A 9,878-nucleotide genomic window follows, 5' to 3' on the forward strand; every position below is an offset into this window, starting at 1 on the left:
AACACATCATAAGGAATGGGATGCCATCATACAACTTTGTTGCATGGGGTATTCTGCAGACATGTCCCCTTACTGTGGCTAATATGGATTACTGTTTTTAGAAAAGTAAACCTCAGTGAATCAGGAGAAACAGGATTTTCACTGTTACGCTGGAGCCCAGAACTGTCAGAAAGCCTTAAGCATGTCTGTCTGATAGGCGAGTCTGCCTGCCAAAACAGCTGAACGCTTCTTCCAAAACTCAGCACTGACTGAGTGGGAAGAGGAAAGATGCTTATACAATTTTAATAGCTTGAAACAGTGCTTATGTTTAAAAGTAGGAGCAGCTTATTTACAGTCCTGCCAAATTTTGAAGGTGAGGAGGAAGAGAATCATTGAAGATATTTTAATGGGTGCTTAGAGATGTGCTTAGGACAGTATGGCGGTTGAGAGAAATGGAAAGCAATATCTGTCAGCCAAACTCTTCCCTTTCTTACTTTGTCCCTGCTCCTTTCATTTTTTTCTCATCCCTTACACAGCTTCTGCTGTAATTACTCTTTCTCTTAGCTCTTTGTCCACCATTAGACACCCTTTTTGTGTCAAGCCCTTGATACTCTCCTGTGAGGCCTAGCTGCAGTGTGCGAACACTGACCCTGGGCTTGGGCCCTCGGCTGAGCGCAGTGTTGAGGCCCTGCAAGGAAACAGCCATTTGTGCCCCTCTCCACCACTTTACCCCTCTGCCAAAATGTTATTGCTCTCTAGAAAGATAGGTTGTAGTTGATAGTTTGGCATACTATGCCATAATGGATTAGAGTGCTTTGTAAAGGCCAACATGGAGTGCCATTGAATTGTCCCATCTGCCAGAAATAGCATCAGCTCAGCAGGCTTTCTGCTCCTAACATGGCTTGCTCCAAGAAGTACAGACCGTAAACAAAGATGTAAATGGATGTAAAAGACAGAGAGAGGCTCCTTTAAAGTGTTCTGCAACCACCTTGAGAACTTCAAACATGCATGGAAGTCACTCACAGCATTGCAGAGGCGGCCCGTGGCATGGGCTCCCTAAGATCAGTCAATAAATAAAAATGGGCATTGGGACTGTGCTGAATCAGTGTACATTAGATATGTGGGGACAGTAAGACACAAACACACACTTTTTGAAAAAGAAAGGTACAGGCAGGAAAGAGCTGAGAGAAGAATCTGCCCAACTCATCTTCCTCAAAATAACAGCTGGCTCTGAGCCCTAGAAGGCCCTAAATTAGCTGAAAAGGCCTTAACTAGAGGTTCTTCACCTTTTCCACACTGAGGCTCATCTTGGCCTTTCTAGAACTTTCTACTTATTTTTAGGGATATAGGAAAAACAGGGCAATAACCACTTGGTTATCCCTTTTCATTGCTTCTGGATGAGGAGCCTGCAATAGGGAGGAACACCTTCTGCCTGGGAATGTGGGCACCCCTCAGTACCATCCTGCATTATTTCAAGAGCTATGTTTGGATCTGTGATAATGCACAAACTAATTCCCATCTCCCGACCTCAAAACAGGAAATAAAAGAACAAGGCAGAGCTTTCAGTTGCATAAATATTTTTCCCTTGCCAAGAAATCTTCTCTGGGCAGGCATCCTGTATTTTTATCCCGAGAGCAGCATTCTCTCCTCAGAAAGCAGGTATCTGAACTTACTTTCCCACTATGTTCTGGAAAAGGCATTAGGAGGGGAAAAAATATGTGAGTGTTTAGAGATCCTATTATTCAAAATGCTTGAAATGCCTATGTTAGTGGTGCATTTGTGATATGCTGATTTTGCTAACATGAGTTAAAGTCTAATCTAATATGACCCTGAATCACTGTGGGGCAATGTGCTCACACATAGAGCAATGTGGTTGTCATAGGGGGAGATATTTTAATAGGCAACTTGAAGTAAATATTTTTCAAGATTTAAAAAAGAAAAAAACATATTTTAGTGGATTTATGTCAACTTTACAATACAGTTGAAAACAAAAATAGGTTTTGCAGTAACATTAGATGAATTATCCTTTTAACAAAGAAGTACCAGGGCTCCCTACAGCATTTGAAAAAGCATGCGCGATACATGGCAGATAAACATGGCTGGAGCATTCTTGTATGTTAAAACTAAATTACAACTTTTACTGTTATCCTCACTTAACCTCCCCCATTGCTTATTTTTTCATACACTGTCCTGGCACAGAAGTAAATTTAGGGAAAGCACTTTAAACATAATTGATGCACTGATGTGAGAATAAAACAAGCCTACCATTCCTCATTGGTTCCAGTGGGTTTTCCGAGCCTGAAACACTCACACTTGGCTCATCTGTTTTTGTATTTAAACATGAATGATTTTGAGTCAAAAACAAAGAACATCTGTTCAGCAATTTTAAAGCTAGAAGTATTTAACATTTTTCCCTTGATGTGCATGATTTGATTCAGTGCCCTATTGCATTGATGTTACTGGAGGGGCTTCACGCATGATTTAGAAGAAAGATCAGCAATGCAGGACACCCAAGATGGCAAGCAGGCAGACAGCATGCTGTTGGGCTGGTGCAGGGCCAGGAGCCATAGCAGCTTCAGAGAAGGATTTGTGAGAGGCAGTAGCTGTCAGCTCCTGGTTCAAACTGAGTTCTGAGCCCAGCAAAAGGAGCTGCTGCCTTCCAGAAAAGCGAGCAACCTCCCAGTAGCCACCCAGATGTGGGACCTCTTTGCCTTGAGAGGCAGAATTTCCTGGTTCCAGTCAGGCTTCTGCAGGAATAAATGCCCTTTTTCCGAGGAGACAAAAATGAAGCCGTTAATTTTAGTGAATCAGACTAGCAGCATAGCCCTCTTTACCCCAGACCTTGGGACTGCCTCTCCTCATTATAATCACTTAGACCTGCAGACCTGCTTTTCTGCTGCAGGCTTGCTGAAACAAAACTAAACTAAACTAAAAAGCATGCACATATTCTGAGATATAAAAAGACTTAAAGAGAGGAAAAAATGGGCTGATTTACCATCAACTATTTTATATTTTGGATTGTTTTTACTTAGCTATTTAATGGAGAGTGTCAGATACACCTTTTTAAAGAAAGTCTGTAATTAAACACAGTCAGGAGTCATTAGCTTATTCAAAAAGCCTGCTGTTTCCCATTAACTAATAGCAACTACCAAAACATTTTTTTTTTTAATGGGCTAGGCCTAGACTTAATTGTGAAACTATCTTTGAGGGCAAATGCACACACTATACTTTGAGATCCCATCTCTGTACTATAGGATGTTGTCTTGGATAATTAGTTTCCTCCGAGCTGGAGCTGAAAATTGCTTCTTTCCAAAACACCTAACTTAACAGAGGATTAAACTATCACCTTTTGCATAAAAATGAGCTTTGAAGATTGACTGCATCATGAGTCACCTTTTAGCTTGAGATCAGCAATTTAAAGTTAACACAGGTTGCACATTTTTGCTAGTACTTTTATCTAGGTGGAAAAGAGACTGGCTATTGTGGTGTGGGATGTTTCTGAATTAGTGAATTCTGGCTTTTCTATCTAACCAGTGTTAAACTGCAAATATCACAGCAGAAAAAGAAGGGGGTGCAAATGTAGCAGAAATGGTAACTCTCCAGCATAAAGAAAACATAGTCTCAAGACCCCATCTTCACCTAAGACAGCCAAATGCTAAAAAATACGTTTGTTGCACCAGCAAAACCAGCCATAAGAAAATGTTTGGGCACTGTTCATGTCACACCATATTATGTTGGCATTTCCATTTGACACGCAGACTTGTCAGTTTTGAGTGTAGCTGTGAACTACAGATGCTTTTAAAATAAGGGATAGAGGAAAATAGATTTCCATTCAAAACAGAACCTGTGTTGGATGTCTATCTCAGGTCTAAAAAGGTCTGGGATTTACCAGTCATACAGACAATTTTCCAGCTGCACTAACACTGAGGGAGAGAGAAGAACATACTGAGGTATCCTCTGTCCATTATCTTTCAAGCTGGTTTTGAAATCTCTGAACAGAAATATTTCCTCTGTTTCTACAGACCAGCTGTTCAACAAGAGGTGGGAAATACAGGGAGCAACAGGCAAGCAGCTTTGAAATCTGCTCATGTTGGCATGGCAGAATTGTATTAACTCATCCTTTGGTTGACAGCATGTAAGAGACAATTCACAGAGGAATTTCTCACCTGTGCACGTGTGAGTACACAGAAGAAAACTAGCTATAGTCTCTTTTTGCCATCTATCCAGCGGTCAGCATTTAACAAAGTGTGTTTGGAGAGGGGCATGTTTCAGGCTGAGTAATAGACTTGCAGTGGCTGCAGCTCACCGGGTGTGTGACCTTTTTTTTTGGTTATCACCTCCCTTGGGAGCCAATGCTGGCATTGTGGAAAGGTGGCTGAACCAAGGACAGATCAAACGGAAAGGCAAACTGCAGGCACTGACATCCCAGCAGCAGCCACGCACACAACAGAGAGCAACAGAGGTGCTGCATAGCAAACCACCCACTGGTGCTGTGCTACCGAGGAGCATCTTGATACAGCCACATGAAAAACCTCCAGCCTTTTTCAGAGGCATCTCTGCTTATGACAAACCCAGGCTAAAGCTTGGAAATCCTCCTCCATATGTGCTTTTACACGGCCTAGTTGCCATGTGTATTTTAGTACTTTGCATTCATGAGCTAACATGAACTATAATTTTCCTATAAGCATTATTATTCCTCTACTACTTTTATGAGGAAGAACGTGATGTTTGGGGAGCTTTTTAGTTAAGTGCATGCTGCTTCTGTGTGAGCAGGCCAAAAACTCGCTTATCTATTTCAAGGGATGAGTAATAATTCAAGATGATCCTTAATATCTAGAAGATTTTTGTCTTCAGTCTGTGAGCTACTCCCAAGAAATGCATCTCCATTGGCAGTTATGATTGAGACAAAGGATTGCGCGTTCTCAGCCACCTCAGTGACCTTCCCCACATCTGTATCTTGCTTCACAACTCCAGCTCCCACGTCTTTCTCCTTAATTCTCCACCTAGCCCTGTCTATGAACTGACTTTCTGCATTAAGTCAAGCCACTAGTTATGGACAGCAAAGACAGGCTGTACAGTGCCACGTGGGACTGCTGCTCACCACTACCCACACTTGCAGGCTGCAGCAGACAAATGAACCAAGTATATCATATAACTTCAGGAAAGCTTCTGCATTCGGACTGGACGGCTGCTGAGGCTTGTACTTTAGGGCATTTCTTTATAGGCATCTGGTGAGCTGGGGGTTGAAAGTGACCCTGAAGTCTGCCATAATTATTAGACATATTCTTAACTTCCTGTGCATCTGTTCTCCAGCTGACAAATGAGGGTAACTGAAGTTCTCACCTCTCTCAAGCACAGATAGGCTTTATTTACCCTGGTGGTAAAAAGCTTCATGGTGCCTCTCAGAACAGAACTGTTTACTCCAGCCAACAACCCGGAGCGGTGTCTTTTACAGTCCCCAAGCCAGGCCACAGAGCAGCTGGGAAATCATGACTGAGACCCTGAGTTTGAGTATGGGGAGGCAGCACAGAGAGCAAGAATCAGTCTGATATGCTTGCAGGTGTCTTGAGTCATTAAGGACACACACTGCAGTGTTCTGTAGCAGCTGTGTTTCCTGAGGACTTGTGGCATCATGCCAAGTGTAGAGTATCCCTGCAGATCTGAGAGCAGGTGATGGTTCAGACTACCTTCCTCCTCCTCCACATCTCTGTATCAGCCAAAATGGAAAATGGGTGTCTCTGGTTATCTTTCCAGAAGCATATGGACTGATGAACTCATGCAGCAAAACTCAGCTGGTACATTCATACCCTTTTCACCTTGGTATTCACACTGTACAAAGTATTCACTCTCCCTTTGCTGCTCCTTTGGATGCCCACCAGCATTTCGTTTAGTTAAGAAAAAAGGAAGTCACTAAGTAGGAAAAGAACTGAGTTCATCTGACAGATCAATAGTATGTCAGATACCATTGGTACAGGCTTCTCAACTAACATTATCATTGATAAAAGTGTTAGGCTCTATAGCTAGGTGTTCTCCTGAAGTTACACCACTGAGATGAAATTTAACCCTTCCTCACAATTCCAAAAGTCAATCAGACTGTCATTGAAACAACTGAATAAAATCACCAGCCCTTGTTCTATTCCTGTTTCTCTTTAAAGGTGATAAGCAGTTGAATTCACATTAGATGTCATCAGTGTTCCTTAGTCAGCATGATTGTTCTGGACTTCCTGGCATTCCTACAAACTGAGCAAGTAAGGTTATTTAGGGGCTTTGAGCTAGGATGGATGGAAAGGGAAAGCAGACAATATGCTGCCACCTTTTGGTTACAGAAATGAGAACAGGTACTATCTGGAAAGATCTATCTAGTAAAAAATTAAGAAATCTGTGCTCATTTTATGTAATGAAACAATCTGAAAGTCCATATAGTGCAAGAAGCACTCCATCACGTTCTAAACTCTTGCTATAAGCTTAGCACATGTATTTCACATTTGTTCAGCCCTGTTTCAGCTAATTAATAATTATCAATAAATAATAAATAATTTATCGTTTAAAATGTGTGAGGTTCAGGTTTTCACCTAACAATAATGCTTTGAATCACTAAACTGATTTGAGGAACATAGCTACCAAAACAGAAGGTACAAGATCTCAGGAATTAGTAGCTTGCAAAAGTTACTGCATGCCATAACTCCTGTCTGACTACTTATATAGAAATACGTATTTAAGGTAGCCAGATATTTTCATTATTAGACTTATTATCAGAGGCTTGCAACTTTTAACCTCAACTGTCTGAGGGAGATTTTCTGTTCTGGCTGACTGCCAAGGACCTGAAATGTATTTGGCTTGCTTGTTTACTAAAATGTGGTCTGACTGTGAGAATAAGAAGTTGGAAGAATGTCCATCTTAATAAAAGAAATGCAAGACTGTTCTGTCAAAAACTTTGTGCACCTTTAACTTTGATGCAGGGCCTTGAAATTTAACAGAAGAGCTATTGGTATAAGGGAAGCACTGCTCACTGCTCCTGAGAGTCACTGTACAAATGTGGGCCAAGCAACAAGCCTTAGAAAATCTCAATTCAAATATGTTCTGTAAAGACTTACGGGAACTCAGGTCCATGAATGTTCTGTAACTCACAGCTCCTACGCACCAGAGGCTCTTTACATTTACCGTGGACACAAACTCATTCAGTGTGTGCTATTGTAGGGCTCAAAAATCCATCAAACACTCAATCTTCTTTTTTCTCAATGATGGCACTGAGTTTTCGATCTCTTCTGCTGGCATATGGGCAGTGTAAAGGAGGAGGATCATGTCTGTCTGGACTGCAGGAGGGACAGGAGTTCTCCAAGCACCACCAAAGAAATTTTGGTAGGTCTGTATTGTCCTGCATTAGTGACACATTGGTCCTTGAGCCCTGGAACTCTTTACAATCTGCAAGATCTGTAGAGCTCAGGGAGCACTTACCAGTGTTCTCTGAAGGTCCCTCAGGTGGAACACCAGCACACTATGCCCTAAGGGTATCTGCCCATGAGATCGCCTTACAGGACACTGCTCATGCAACCCATGCAGACTGCACTTTGGCGCATCTCCCCCCAGAGCAGTGCCAGTCAATCAACCACATGCAAAGCTGTGCAGCAGACCTGAATGATGCTTATGCTGCATCATGCTGTCGTTATACTTCACACATGGGTGCTTATGCAAAATGTCCCTGTCCTGAGAAAGATTTGCAGACCTCTAATAGATTAATGGTGCCACCCTACACTGTCTGCTGCACCACAGTCTAAAATCCGGGAGTTGGAAAGCATCATAGTGCCTTGAGGAGTTCTGTGCTTTCTTGCCATTTGGAAGAATACCCAGAGAACCACAGACATAAGAAAACCACTAAGAATTCTCTTGTTTATGCACTGATCACTCCCTGACAGTTCCAGTAGAGGCATTTACAATTTCACAACCATTGTCAGATAAAGATCAAGAAGCTGAAGGAACCCTACAACAAGGTTGTTGGTAGGAATTTTGAGGCAAAACAACCCCCACCTACGCTTTATGACTTCTTCAGGGGGTTTAGCTCCATCATCCGTCAGGAAGAGAGGAACTGATTTTATCTTTCTTCTTTAAAGATGAAAGTGGTGCATTGATTTATGGTGCAGTGCCTGGCTCCACCTCTTAGGGTTGAGAGCATCCTGTTATCTTAAATTTTCACAGACCAAGGCCACACTATTAGCTGTCCGAGTCAGTTATGGGAAGTGGCAAGACACATCCTTCTAGGAGTAAATATCAAGGTTCCTTTTCCTACTGGTAAGTTCCCCTAACCCTCTTAGAACCGGAATTCCCCATCTTAGCACGCATCTTCCGCACACCTTATAAACCGTTTTTTAAACCGTATTCCACTGGTAGGCTTTTTAACCATTTTCCAGCCTCGTGCCACGTTGTCTCCACAAAGTTCTGGCAGGGCATGTTGCTGCTGGCCTAGGTAGGCCACCCCATCTTTCTAGTGGGAAAGAAAAAAAAAATATATATATATATTTAATGTCTAAAATGGGTACTTATTGCTGCTGAAGACTTCCAGCCACTTCGGGAAATCTCTTTGAAGAAAACATACCTAGGCCAAACACTATGCCACAGATCAACACGAACTAAGGGTGGCCTTGTTGGGGCAACTCTGCTGGCTGTGCGAGGGGGTGGAAGACTGGCAACACACAAGTAATGTCATATATGGTGGAGGGATACATATTCATGTTTGGCTGTTAGCTACAGATGGAGACCCACAATCCCTGTTGACATGGGCACCATGCCATAGCTGAGGTACTCCTTGCACTGTTCCAAGCCATCCAAAGCAACATGCCATTTGGCTTCCTGACTCCCGTGCACCTGCAGCTGGATGATCCAGGTGAAAGCTGTAGGAAACGGAGGCCCTCTGGGAATGCCCTGGGCACTGCACCCTCAGCATTAGCACAGACAGAGTTGTACAAAGCCATCACTGAAGCCACATCAGGTTAGAGAGGCAGGGAAACAGCTGGACCAACAGGCCTGCTAAAAAGACTTGAAGGAAAGGGCTTTTTGTTTTCCTTTATTTCTGTCTGTATTTTTTCTGTCATTTTTAGGGCAGCATATCTGGCTTGTTGGTATAGAACTATATATAGCTACAGAGTGTGATAACACTCAGTGCACGGAATGGACTGTGGCATGGAGATGAGTCAGGACTGTGCAATGAATCAGATGTCATCCAGAGGATCCCAGCTCTTCTGTTGCAGAAAGTGAAAAACACAATCACTGCAGGAAGAAAAAGCTATGGCATTTTTACGCTGTTTGGAAGGACTGGATTCTATTTTTGTCTTTAACACAGACTACTAAATTAGCCACTTAAAAAAAACATTTTTCTTGGGTGGCCATGAACTGGGTGCTAGGTTTTGCTGGAAGCCTGAATTCTAACCTTGTGCTTTTATGGCTAAAAATGTAGCTGCAGTGTAATGTAATTAGCTGTAATGCTATCTTCTCCTTACTTTATGAGGGTGCTATAAAAATACATCGAATTATGTTTGTGAAACTCTGCGAAGCTCCTACACTGCTGTATACCACTGAGAAGTCTGTAACAAAATTAGTAACTCTGTCTTCAGAACAGGGTTTGAATGGTAAGTATTAAGGCATGGAGTCAGTCCCAAATTAAACAACAAAGTGCAAACAAAATATTGAATAGCTGCTGCTCATTAAGCAAGGATCATCCTTTTTGTGTGCTGAACGGGCTCATGTTGTTAATGCCTACCTATTAATCAAACACAAGGGGGGGCAAATCAAAGTTCTGCAAACAACATGAGTCCTGGTATTTTCTAACTTCAGAATGCTTGACTTTGCAGCCTTAAAAGGTTTAGTATGGTTTTTTGTTTGTTTGTTTGTTGGTTTTTTTTTTGTGT

The sequence above is a fragment of the Cygnus atratus genome, chromosome 4 (genome assembly GCF_013377495.2).
Source record: "Cygnus atratus isolate AKBS03 ecotype Queensland, Australia chromosome 4, CAtr_DNAZoo_HiC_assembly, whole genome shotgun sequence".
Lineage (NCBI taxonomy): Eukaryota > Metazoa > Chordata > Aves > Anseriformes > Anatidae > Cygnus > Cygnus atratus.